Below are 14,059 nucleotides of genomic sequence, written 5' to 3' on the forward strand. Positions count from 1 at the left end.
TGGCACCCAATTCTTTTGGCTGGTAATTCCACCAGAGTGAGCTAAGCTATAAAGTAACAGCTACCTTGCCAGAGGGGACTGACGTGATTTGGAGCAGGACATGGGGAAAAGCAAATGCCCAGGGGTTTGGTAAAAAACCGCAATGATCTTAGTGGCAGACAAATAAGGAAGGCAAATGCCATAGCTGTCCTGAAGGTTTGGGCAAGCAACAGGACAGTAGATTGGCCAGAAAGTTGATAGGGAGATCAAGGACTGAAACAGTCATAGCGGGTCTTGATGAGCTCCCATGGACCTCTGGTGATCCAGAAGGCCGTGTGCATGAGCAGCTATCTAAATGGCTCTGGATCATTGCTGAGTGTCAAGTTGTACTGATGAAGGGACAACTCCAAGGAAGCCAGACTTAAAAATAGTGAAAAAGAAAGAAAAACCAAAACATGTATAGATATCAGGGGCTGCCCTCTGTAAACAGCCGCTACAGCATTAGTCCAGGCAAGTCACTAAACAACCAAAAAGAAAAAAACACACAGCAATAGCAACAACCCTTAGGGAGAAAAATCAGAATTTAGAGTTGCTACAATACATTGTATGAAATGTCCAGCGGCTGCTGCCATTTGGTCTGACTACTAGGGACATGTGAAGTTTGTTACCTCTGAGATAATCACATGTGGAATTGTAAATGACAGATGGTTGGAAGAAGCTGCAGAAATAGCTTGAGTATCATCAGAGGTCCCTCAGCTTCTGGGGAGCTTCCATTCTAAGCTATCATGTTATCAAAATTCATGTGACATACACACCAACATATCAAATAACTTAAAGTAAGTTTTATATATTTGGGTTGGCCAAAAAGTTCGTTCGGGTTTTCCATAAGATGTTCTGGAAAAACCCAAATGAACTTTTTGGTCAACCTTATACTTTGGCATTTTCATTGCTGTTCCCTTTTTCAATCTGTGATTTAGCCATGGCTTTTAAGAAGTTTGAGAGTTATTTACCACTTACTTAACACCCAGGTCAAGACCACTCACGGTAAAGATAAAGGTAACTGGCAAATTCTTGAAGGGCTTTTTTCTGGTCATATATTAGTGGTTAAGATAGATCTGGGAGCCAGGCTATCTGGGTTTGTATCCCAGATCCACTACCTGATAGATTTGTGAACTTGAGCAAGATATTTATTCTTTCTGGACTTAAGTTTCTTTCAAGGAAATGAAAAGTTTTCCTTCGTTGAAAATGAGCTAGTAATAGAGCTGACCTCATAGGGTAGTTGTAAGAATTAAATGAATTAAGATATAAAACACTAGAATTGGGACTGACATATAATAAGTTCTATGTAAGTGTTAGCTGTCATGTTTATTTTCTCTCTGTCACTTTACACCTGAACCCTCCCATATTTTGCACAGAACCCTCCCAAATTTTGCACAAAATTTTAAAAACTTGTTTTTAAAGAGAAGGAAAAATCATGATAGATATGACTTGAAGATGCATGGAGAAGGACAATTGGAAGTTGGAACATTAGTGTTGTGCTGGAATTTTCTTCTGATCCTGCCTACATCAGACGCAAGTTGTGGTTCCCTGTTGGGGATTGTCAATGCTGAAAAATCTCAATGCTGAAAAACCAAGACATATGAACTTGCCCAAATTGTCATTTTTATTAGTTAGTATGTATATTTGGGTCTGATTTATTTGGCACTTGTAAATCATATTTTTTATGAGTTTAAAAAAATGAAATGTATAAATGTGTTATATCTTACTTCCTCTTGGAAATAAACATTGACCTCTTGATTAAATTGGATTAAGTACTCCCTTGTGCATGGAACTGTCTAGAACTGTATAAAACAAGTTAAACAAATACGGCCCCTGCCCTCAGAAATGCACAAACATGAAAAGAAACAGAGATATATACACTTTCCCGGAGTCCACACTTTGGCACAAGCCAGGAACACATTGATCAAATATTTACAAGACACATAAGCGTTACAGTTAATAATTTTCATGTTAGGGCTCACTGACATCTAAGTGGGAACTTAGTGGTGGTTAAAAAATCAATAGAGCAGTAAAAATCAGAAACTTTTTTTTTTCAACATGTTTATTGCAGTATAATTGCTGTACAATGGTGTGTTAGTTTCTGCTTTATAACAAAGTGAATCAGCTATACATATACATATATCCCCATATCCCCTCCCTCTTGCATCTCCCTCCCACCCTCCCTATCCCACCCCTCTAGGTGGTCACAGAGCACCGAGCTGATCTCCATTTGTAAGCAATTTTATTGGGCACTTTGATAGATTGATCATACATAAAATCTCTTGAGAAAACACTACTGTATATATGTGTGTGTACTTATAACTGTGATTTTATTTTTTAAATTTATTTTAGAGAAAGGAGATAGCGGTTCCTGGGAGATCCCAGAACAGCTAGCATTCACATACCTTGTAGTTATGGGTTATTGCTCTGATGTCAGGCAGTATTCCATCACCATCTCCACAAGCCCAGGGCCCTTGTGGGTGGGAAACTTCACAGCGTTAATCTCCAGCCACTGTTTTTTGGTTCTTTCCTCACTCTCTTTATCCCTTGGCAGCCCCTAGTTATCCCCCACCTCATTTACTAGGATTTAGCTCTGCCTCGACTACCTGATGCTCATTTTGGGGGTCAGGGGGCGGGAGAAGAGATTTATTCTGTGGCACACGCAATAAGGTGCAACACTGAGTCATTGAGTCTGTTTCTTAATATTTGCTCTGGCAGAGATAGGCGGCCAGAGCTGATCTCTTGTTGCAGGGCAGTGAAAACCAATCTGTAAAGAGAGGGGAATGACTCCATCCAGCCTCGGGTCTGGAGGGCAGGAGGTTTGCCTGGAAGTGAGTCCAGCCTTCCTTTGCTCCCACTTGGCAAACTGACTCCTTCATGTTTCAACCCGAGGGTCCACAGAGTCCTCTCTCTTCCTCTCGGCTCATCCTGAATCTCCTTACAGACTTCCATGGTGGCTATCGTTGGTTTACCTCATTTGTGAAACAGGGCTTATAATAGTACCTACCTCGTGTTGTCGTTGTGAGAATTAGATGAGTTAACATTTGTATATAGAACTTGCAAAAGTGCCGAGAATATAGAGGTGCTCAATCAATATTTGGTGATGAATAAAATTATTTTTTTTAAATAAATAAATTTATTTATTTATTTTTGGCTGCGTTGGGTCTTCGTTGCTGCACGCGGGCTTTCTCTAGTTGTGGCGAGCAGGGGCTACTCTTCGTTGCGGTGCATGGGCTTCTCATTGCGGTGGCTTTGCTTTTTGTGGAGCAGGGGCTCTAGGCACGCGGGCTTCAGTAGTTGTGGCACGGGGGCTCAGTAGCTGTGGCTCGTGGGCTCTAGAGCACAGGCTCAGTAGTTGTGGTGCAGGGGCTTTGTTGCTCCGCGGCATGTGGGATCTTCCTGGACCAGGGCTCAAACCCGTGTCCCCTGCATTGGCAGGCAGATTTATAACCATTGCACCACCAGGGAAGTCCCGGACACAGTTTCTTTGTAATATATTTTATCCAGTAGGCACACTCATGCATGCAAACAATTCTGGATTACAAGACTAAAAGGTAGAAAAGACAAGAGCTTCGGGAACCAGAAATAATAACTGCTAACGTTTATCGAACATTTACAAGGTCCCAGCATTGTTTGAAGTCCTTCACACGTATTAATTGACCAAATCGCACCACAATCCCATGATGTTGGTACTATCATTATTCCCATTTTTACCAATGAAAAAACTGAGGCACAAGGATTAAGTAATTTGCCCAGTTTATACAGTTAGGAAATGATGAAACTGAGATCCAAATCTAGCTGGGGCAATGGTCTTCAGGTGGGGATGAGCTTGGCTTGCTCAAGGACCCAAAAAGCCAGTATGGCCAAGCTTGGAGAGGTGGGGGCGGAGGTGTACGGTAGGATGTGGTGTTTTGTCCACAAAGGACACTTCTACTTCCTAAAAGAAAAACAAACCACCCTCCAGGTGATGATATCCCATCTGTTTAATCTGCAAAATTACTTTCAGTGGCACTCTTCTCAGTACAGGTGTTTTGGTTTGGGTTGGGGTTTTGTTTTTTTTTTGTTTTTTGGGCAGTAACTTGGTATTCTCCCTTTTAAAAAGTTAAGGTGTAATTTACAAACAGTAAAATTCACTGGGTTTTTTCTCCGTGTGTACAGTTGTGCAGTCTTTGTCAAATGCATACAGTCATACAACCAGCACCACAAACAAGATACGGACAGTATCCTTCAAAATTCCTCTGTGTAGCCCTCCCTTCCCCAGCTTCCAGCCCCTGGGAAACCTCTGAGCTGTTTCTTATCCCTGTAATTCTACCTTTTCCGGAATATCTTATAAATGAAATCATACTATATGTCACCTTTTCAGTCGGACTTCTTTAACTTATCCTAATGCATTTGAGATTCACTTATGGTGATGTGTATACTGGTAGTTCTTTCCATGTTATTGCTGAGCAGTATTCCATTATATGAACGTACTACAATTTATTCATTCACTAGCTGAAGGACATGTAAGCTGATTCCCATTTTTGACAATTATGAATAAAGCTACTATCAACATTCACATCCAGGGTTTTGTGTGAAGATAAGTTGTTTTTTTTTCCTGTGAGTAGGATGTCTTTTCTTGGTGTTGTATGACTAAGTGTATATAACTTTATGAGAAACTTGTTTTCCAATCCAGAAGACTCATCTTAAAAAAGAGCATCAGTGAAAACTGTTGTTATCTTTATATGTGCTCTCAAGTAGTGGCTGCTAGTATCACGATAATAAACAAATTTGGGTTAATGGATCATTAAATATTATCTTGAAGGAGCATTGAGGTGCTTTTCTTTTTTCTTCTTCTGTGAACTTCCTCTGCCTTTCACTGAGAGGTACCCACTGCACAGGGAAGACCAGGACTGTTACAGCAGAGGAAGGATCTAAGCTCAGCTTCTAACTTCCAAAAAGGATTCTCAAAGTCCATTTTAGACATAATAGCTGTGAAAGCCAGATTTTGATCCTCTTGGCTTTCTGAGAGAAAGGGAAAAGGCTTTTGGCAAATCAAATGAAGGGCCAGGGTTTTTTTGTTTTTTTACATATATTTTATTTTTTTTAACGTTTTTATTGGAGTATAATTGCTGTACTATGGTGTGTTAGTTTCTGCTTTATAACGAAGTGAATCAGTTATACATATACATATATCCCCATATCTCTTCCCTCTTGCGTCTCCCTCCCTCCCACCCTCCCGGGCCAGGGTTTATCTCTAGGCAATGGATTGAGAAGAGAGACAAGAGGAGGAGGGGGTAAGAGTGGGAGGTGAATTGGGTGGGGGGGGGGGGGCGGGCAAGGAGCCAGGAGCTCTGTGGCCCTCTTTGCCTGTCCCTAACCCTCCTGCAGAAGACTTCTCACCTAGAGACTGAACTTGGAGGACCAGCACTTCAGTAGCCAGGGGTGCTCACTATGCCCTGAATATGAGAGATGGGCCCAGTACCTGGGGCAGGGAGAGGGGAAAAGGAAGGAGGGAGGCTGTCTTTGCTTGGAGAATCCCAGCCCCAGCATTTGGATGGGATGCAATCCAGTCATCCCAGGTGATGTCCTTCCATGCTCATGACAGTCTATGACTGCCTAATAATTTCTAAAACAAGAGTAAGATATTTTAAAATAAATGAATATATCAATAGCTTTCCCATTCCTCTTATAAAACCTGTCAGGGTCCTACAGCCATAACCACTGTGATCAAACCATCACTGTGCAGGGCTCTCAGGTGAGGGCCAAGGGAACTGGATGGGAAGGCCCTTGGGTGAGATGGAGCAGGGTGTATGGAAAATCCCTGTGGGGTGGAGTCACTTCCTGGGGGTGGCTGCAGGGATGTCCCCAGCAGAGCCCCAGTTCTCTGTAGACTCAACCAGAAGGATAGCCCCCTAATTCCCATCTGCATCTCTGTCTGGTCCCTCCGGTCTGTGCCCAACAGCCAGAGTGCGGTGACCCTGCTGACCCACCGCCAGCAGCACATGCCTTTCGCAGGTTTTATTTTAGTTTGCGAGGGCTCAGCACTGATGCAGACATGCTCCCAACCCCCCATGTCCAAAGGCATTTATTGATGGTGAGTTGGAGCTAGAGGACCAGTCTGGGGCCGTGAAACAAATTTTCCTATGTTAAACCAATGGCCTATTTAGACCTCTTGGCAGCAAGACTAAAGCACTTTCTCTCTTACTCCATCTCCTGCCACCCTCCACTTTGCTCACTCAGTCCACTGGCCTGGTCACGCCCTAAACACACCAGGTACTACCCCACCTCAAGGCTTTGCCCTTGCCGTTCCCTCTGCCTGGAACGCTTATTCCCCTGTCATCCGCTGGACTCATTCTCTCTCTTCATTCCCATCTCCGTTAAACGTCACTACCTCGGGGAGGGCGTGCGGGATTGTTCTAATGATGATACACAAAATAGCACCCCTTCTAATCCCACACTCTGCTTCATTTTTCTCTGTGATATTGATGCCTCCTGACATATATTTCTTTGTTCCTTACTTCTCTTCCTCCACAGGAATGTCAGTTCCAAGAATGTAGGAACAGGGCTTTGTTTGTTTCCTTCACTGCTGCATCCCCAGTATTAGGAAAGTGCCTGGCTCATAAATACTTATGAGTGAATTTATTAATGAAAATTGGCTGCAGAACTCTTGCTGTGGAAGAGCTTTAAGTGACAAGTAGGCACAGTACCCCACCTCTCCCCATGTTTTGGTTCAAACCTGAATCCTATTATCCTGACTCGTTCTTTTTTTTTTTTTTTTTGAATTGAAGTATAGTTGATTTACAATGTTGTGTTTCTGGTGTACAGCAAAGCGGTTCAGTTTATATATATATATATATATATTCTTTTCCATTATGGTTTATTACAAGATATTGAATATAATTCCCTGTGCTATACTGTAGGACCTTGTTGTTTATCTTTTTTTTTTTTTTTTTTTTTTTTTTTGCGGTATGCGGGCCTCTCACTGTTGTGGCCTCTCCCGTTGCGGAGCACAGGCTCTGGATGCGCAGGCTCAGCGGCCATGGCTCACGGGCCCAGCCGCTCCGCGGCATGTGGGATCTTCCCAGACCGGGGCACGAACCCGTGTCCCCTGCATCGGCAGGCGGACTCAACCACTGCGCCACCAGGAAAGCCCTATTTTATATATAGTAGTATGTATCTGCTAATCCCAAGCTCCTAATTTATCCCTCTCCCACCCCCTTTCCCCTTTGGTAACCATATTGTTCTTTTTTATTCTCTCCCTCCCAGTCCTCCCACTGAGAGAGTTGTGTACCCCGTGGCACTCTTTTCAAGTACTAGAGACTCCATTGTGTCTCTTTGTTTCGTCAGGGTCTTGTGGGAACTTGATGTTCCCAGACTTGGGTAATTACTGTGGTTTGGCCCCCGTCGATGGTCCTCTCCCTTCTGTGGATCCCAGCAGTGAATCTGGATAAAGTTTGCTGAGTTGCGTCACCTCTGGCACTTGTTTCCAGGCAGAAGAGTGAAGGAGTGTCCTTGAGGCCTCATTGGGGGATGGCAGCAACAAACACTTTAACCTTTGGAACATTCTATGCTTCTTGGCTGAGAAACTTCTTCGGAACTGCAGACCCATGGAAATGTACTCGGGACTTTCTGCAGTGCAGAAGCCAGGCTGAGCACCTGCCTGGTCTGGAAGGAAGACCCTTATTACCCACTAAGGCACAGGGCAGGGGATGCTTAAGTCTGTGTTGGGCTACCAGGAGATGCTCTTCCTCATAGAAAGTCTGTCTTGTGACTCAGATCTCTGACTGCAGGAGGTAACGTAGGCTAAAGGATGGGTCTCCTAGGCTTTAAGGATCCCATGGAAGGTCAGCAAGAGAGAGAAACGCTTTGTATTTCATATTATTATTTTAGCTATCATTTTAGTTGGCTGCTCAGAGCTCAGACTTGCTGGGAAGAGAATCCCTTTTTCTCTTTCTTTCCCTTTTATGTATGTGTTATATCTATATCTATATCGCCTACTCCTATCTACAGAACTAGGTAGACATTTACAGGAGGGGCTGAGCTCCTTTTGGGATACCACCACCCATGAAATCGTTCCAGGAAGGACAAGGAAAAAAATGCAAGGATTGACCAATTAATTACAGAGCCCTTGAAGAAGCTATAAAGACCCAATATGTTTGGCCTGGAAAAGAAAAAGCTGACACTTTTCTTCTGCTGCCCTTGTTCTGTCTGTGTAGCCGAATGATCTGTTCTCCTACATGTGCTCTTGAAAGTGGCTTGTGAAAAGTCCTGAAACAGGCGACTGGGGTCCTGTGTTTAAAATGAAATAGAGACAAATGGATGCAGGATGACTTCAAGCTGATGGCTTTCCAGGATTATCCCAATCCCTGTCACTCATAGGATTGTGTGACCCAGGTTAGAAGTTAGAGTGGGCTTTTTGTTGCCAGACGCTTTTGGTTGTCATCTATGGGGTCCCAGCAGGAAACAGAGGGTGCATACAAACTAGGCAATTTGAAGAGAGTATAATAAAGGAACCATATCAAAGGTTTTCTGGCATAAAATAATTTACTTTGGATCTCTTATGGTTCTGAGGGTTGACTGGAACAGTTGGGTGAACCTCTTTTGGGATTTCTCATGCAGTCGTAGTTATCTTGGCCTGGTATAATCTGAAGGCTCAGATGGGCTGGACACCCAGGATGGCCTCCTCACTTACCTACGTGGCACCTCAGTGCTTCCCTAGGTGTCCTCTCTCTCCAGCAGAGTAATTTGAATTTCTTACATGGAGGCTCAGGGTCCCAAGAGCAGGGAGTAGAAGTTGGTAGACCAGTTAAGAACTATACCTAGAAATGGCACAGTGCACTGCCCTCAGATTCCATTGGTCAAAGCTGTCACAGTGTCCAGATTCAAGAGTGTGGAGGATAGACTCCATCTCTCAAAGGAGAAGTGGCAAAGCCACGTTGCTGAGGAGCATGTGAGTGGGAGTATTGTTGCAGCCATTTGGGGGGACTACATCTGCTATAAAAGGTATAAATAGGGCTTCCCTGGTGGCGCAGTGGTTGAGAGTCCGCCTGCCGATGCAGGGGACGCGGGTTCGTGCCCCGGTCCGGGAAGATCCCACATGCCGCGGAGCGGCTGGGCCCGTGAGCCATGGCTGCTGAGCCTGCGCGTCCGGAGCCTGTGCTCCGCAACGGGAGAGGCCACAACAGTGAGAGGCCCGCATACCGCAAAAAAAGAAAAAAAAAAAAAGGTATAAATAGGGTTTAGAGAAACCAACAGGGAAGCTGTCCTCACTGAGGCCTAAGGGGGCAAGGGGAAGAAGTGGTGACAAGAACCTGGAGAGGGTGGCTATATGGAGACAGCCTCCTGATAGTAGCTATGGTCTTCAGAAGATGAAACCCAACCAGAAGGGAGCTGACCTCATACACCCCTGACCCCACTTTGGATCTCCTACCAGTGACCCACAGTGGCCAAGGGATCCCACTGATGGGTCCATGCAAGTCAGGTTCCTGGGGCACAGAGAAAGGAGAAGGGCAAAGAGTGGATCTGAAGAGACAAAGGGAAGATATCCAGCATCCCAGTGGATAACAAAATATCTAGGATATGTAACCCATGGGCAAGAATGAGATTTGGGACCAGAATTGCTCCTCTTAGGACTGGAAGAAAAACTGCCTAATTTTGAGCAGCTTGAAAAATTTCTAAATGCCCTGGAGTGTTGGAAAATAGTGTTAAGCCTTCTTCTTTGGTAAGAAGATGGTGCTACATTTTCTGATCACCTTCTCCATGAGCTTAAGCTGGTCAGAGACTCCTCTGTACTTCCCTAGCCTCATTGTCCACTGCTCCCCTCTTATTCACAGTGCCCCACCACTTCCTCTCAAGCCCCTAGCCCCTCAAGGCTTTCAGCATGCTGGTGTCACAGCTTGGAATCTCTCTCGCTCTTTTCTTCTGGCCAAATCCTTATCTTCCCAACCCAACTTAAACACAGCTTCTTCAGGGAAGGCTCCTTCAACCTCTCTCCTCACTCATGATGTTCTCTCTGCACTTCTCTGGGGCACTTATCCTAATAGCCATTTAAATATCTATTTGTATAATGATTTGGTTAAAGTCTGTCTTTCATTAGACACTAATAGTAGTACCCTGAGAGCAGGGTCTATATCTGTCTTGTTGAACCCTATATCTGTAGGACTTAGAACAATGCTTAACAAATAGTAGGTACACAGTAAGCAGCTGTGAGTCAATTACTGAATGAATATGGTAGAAAAATCAGCAATGATTTCTATAGATGTGTTTTTTTTGGTGTTTTTCATGTATTTGTTTTCAGCGATAGCTGCTGTTGGCTGTTTTCATGGGGCCTGGAGGTAAAACATGAGTGGGGATTAAGAATTAGGAAGATAAGGTATGACGCCAGGAGCTGAGTCAATTGGTAAATAATGAACAGCTATCAAAACACAATCAGTTAAGGAACAACCTCAGTATCTATCAGCTGATGAATGGATAAACAAAATGTGCTGTATTTCATCCAATGAAATATTATTCAGCCATACAAGGAATGAAATCCTGATACCTGCTACAACATGGATGAAACTTGAGGACATTATGCTAAGTAGAAGAAGTCAGATGCAAGAGGCTACCTATTATACAATTCCATTTATAGGAAACGTCCAGAATTGGCAAATTCATAGAGATAAAAAATAGATTAAAGGTTGCCAGGGGCAAGGCAGGATTGAGGGACTAGAAAGTGACTGCTAATAGGTACAGGGTTTCTTTTTGGATTAATGACAATGTTCTGGAATTAGATGGTAGTGATGATTGTACAACATTGTAAATATACTAAAAACCAGTGAATTGTACACTTGGAAAGGATAAATTTTATGGAATATGAATTATATCTCAATTTTTAAAAGCAAGGCCAAAAATAATATTTTTATTATTAGAAAAATAGTGAGAAATTGTAGTCTAGAGATAGGCTGATGGATTGGAGCATAGTTGAGACTAGATTATTCTGAACATTGGAATGGCAAGAACACAGAATCATTTCCCAAGAATCTAAGCTTATTTGCTTGGTGACTCCCCCTGTAAGTACAAATGACACTCTTTCCTGATGAATGCTAAGAATTGGAGTGAGATTGAAGTTCTGGCCATCCTCAAATGAAAGAACTCCAAGTTCTGACTGAAGAGAAATGACTGAGTTAATGGGAGAATGGTTTAAATGATTATGCAAAGCACAAAACAAACAGGATGGTATGATTTGCTAAACTCCATGAGAGAAGTAGCAAGCAGGTGCTTTAACCAGACGCAAGAGGCTACCTACAGATGAAAGCTTTATTTCCTCTTTAACCTTTAGAGCCCTGATGTGAAGTGAGTGGCCATAACATTAAAAGTTCAACTTGTCTTCCCTTTTACCATGAGAAAAACATCATACAAACCCAAGTTGAGGAACATTCTACACAATACTGGCAAGATCATGAAAAATAAGGGAAGTCTGAGAAACTGTCCCAGATTAGAGGAAGCTGTTTGAGATTAGATTAGACTCAGGGGACATGGCCACTACATGTAATGTGGACTCTTGGATGGGACCCTGGAACAGAAAAAGTGTGTTAGTGGGAAAACCTAGTGAAATCCAAGTGAAGTATGGAGTTTGGTGAAGTTTAATGGAACAATGTTTATTTCTTAGTTATGACTAAGAATATGCCATGGTAATATAAGATGTTAAAAACGGGAAAAACTGTGTGAGGTGTATGTGAGAACTCTTTGTACTATCTTCACAACTTTTCTGTAAATCTATTCTATACAAGTTTTTTTTTTAATAAATTTATTTATTTATTAATTTTTGGCTGCGTTGGGTCTTCATTGCTGTGGGTGGGCTTTCTCTAGTTGCAGCAAGCGGGGCTACTCTTCATTGCAGTGCACAGGCTTCTCATTGTGGTGGCTTCTCTTGTTGCAGAGCACGGGATCTAGGCGCACAGGCTTCAGTAGTTGTGGCACGCAGGCTCAGTAGTTGTGACTAGCTGGCTTAGTTGCTCCACAGCATGTGGGATCTTCCCAGACCAGGGCTCGAACCCCCGTCCCCTGCATTGGCAGGCAGATTCTTAACCACTGCGCCACCAGGGAAGTCCCTCTTAATCTATTCTAAAATAAAAAAGTTTACTTTAAATTTAAAAAGCGCAACCAGGTTCACCTATCTGTTCTGATAGCCTTCTATCTGTCTAGCTCACAGGTCTATGGTTTGTTTGCGGGGTTTTTTTTGTGTTTTTTTTTTTAATTACATGAGATAGTGAATGTGGGAACAAACTAGGACCTGAATTCCTCACCTCCTCTTCTATAACTGTGCAAAGGCTTGGGTTTCCTCTCATTTGACCACCTCTCCTGCCATTCCTTTCCCTCTGGTTTATGTACTATTCACTGCCAACTGGCGAGCAAGTATTGAGTATGGCTGATAAAGCCACCACGCCAGACCTGAAGGAGGATGTAGGGAAGTGTAAGGAATGCTCCCCACCTGGTACTTCCTCAGGGAACTTACTATCCACCAGGGGAGTTAAAACATATGCATTCCTCTGTACCCAACAGATGAGTGATCATTGGGAATGGTTCAGGATGAAAAGTTACAAAGTAACTAATTATAAGCAATAAAAGGCAGGTGAATCCTTCATGCTTAATCCACACAGTTCATTCATTTTTTTCTTAAAGTTAGCCCCAGCAACTCTCCATGTTTATTTTTTTTTCTTTTTACTATTTTAATTTTTTTCTATTTAGGAAAGAAAGGACTGTATTTTTCAACTCACTTGGTCCTCTAAAGTGGGGCAGGGCTTCCCTGGTGGTGCAGTGGTTAAGAGTCCGCCTGCCAATGCATGGGACATGGGTTCGAGCCCTGGTCCGAGAAGATCCCACATGCCGTGAAGCAACTAAGCCCGTGCGCCACAGCTACTGGGCCCGCACTCTACAGCCCATGAGCCACAACTATTGAAGCCTGTGCACCTAGAGCCCGTGCTCCGCAACAAGAGAAGCCACCGCAATGAGAAGCCCGTGCACCACAACGAAAGAGTAGCCCCCCTCGCCACAACTAGAGAAAGCCCGCGCACAGCAACGAAGAGCCAACGCAGCCAAAAATAAATAAATAAATAAAATTGATAAAAAATTTTAAAAAATTAAAAAATAAAATGGGGCAGACTTCTGTAATGGGATCTGGAGCTGGATGGCGAAACTGGAACTGCAACTCACCACTCACTACTGTGGGACTCGTTTTCATCTGTAAAGTGGAGGTGAAACAGGCCCTACTTCTGGGATGTAGATGAGGATTATGAGTTGATTTGGGTAGAGCATATCAAACAGTGCTTGGTATGGGATAGATACCCAGTGAGCATAAACTCTTATGCCTGGGTCGAGAAAAAAAGGATGTGGAAAGAGATGTATAAAAATGGGAGACCCTGGGCTTCCCTGGTGGCGCAGTTGTTGAGAGTCCGCCTGCCAATGCAGGGGACACGGGTTCGTGCCCTGGTCCGGGAAGATCCCACATGCCGTGGAGAGGCTGGGCCCGTGAGCCATGGCCACTGAGCCTGCACGTCCGGAGCCTGTGCTCCGCAACGGGAGAGGCCACAGCAGTGAGAGGCCCGCTTACCGCAAAAAAAAAAGGGAGACCCAGGGTTTTAGGCGATCCCGAAAAAGAAATTCAAAAAAATTTTTACAGTCTTAGGAAGATCACAATATCATGTAAAAAGAGACTCGTGGAAAACCAGATTCTGATATAGAAAGCCTGTGGGTGTACCCCTAGGGAAAAAAATATTTCAAAATATTAATTACGGGCAAGATGGTTAACAGTGCTTATCTCTGGGTGGTGTAACTATTTTTAAAATACTTTCCTATCAGAAAATAGAAAGGTAGAAAGTAGAAAGGTGATTGCCAAGGGCTGTGGGGAAGGGAGAGGGAGAATTAGTGTTTAACGGGTATAGAGTTTCAGATTTGCAAAATGAACAAGTTCTGGAGATCTGCTGTGCACCAAAGTGAATATACTTAACACTGCCGAACTATACACTTAAAAATGATGAAGATGGCAAGTTTAACGTTATGTGTTCTTTTACCACACACA

The sequence above is a fragment of the Phocoena phocoena genome, chromosome 20 (assembly GCF_963924675.1).
Source record: "Phocoena phocoena chromosome 20, mPhoPho1.1, whole genome shotgun sequence".
NCBI lineage: Eukaryota > Metazoa > Chordata > Mammalia > Artiodactyla > Phocoenidae > Phocoena > Phocoena phocoena.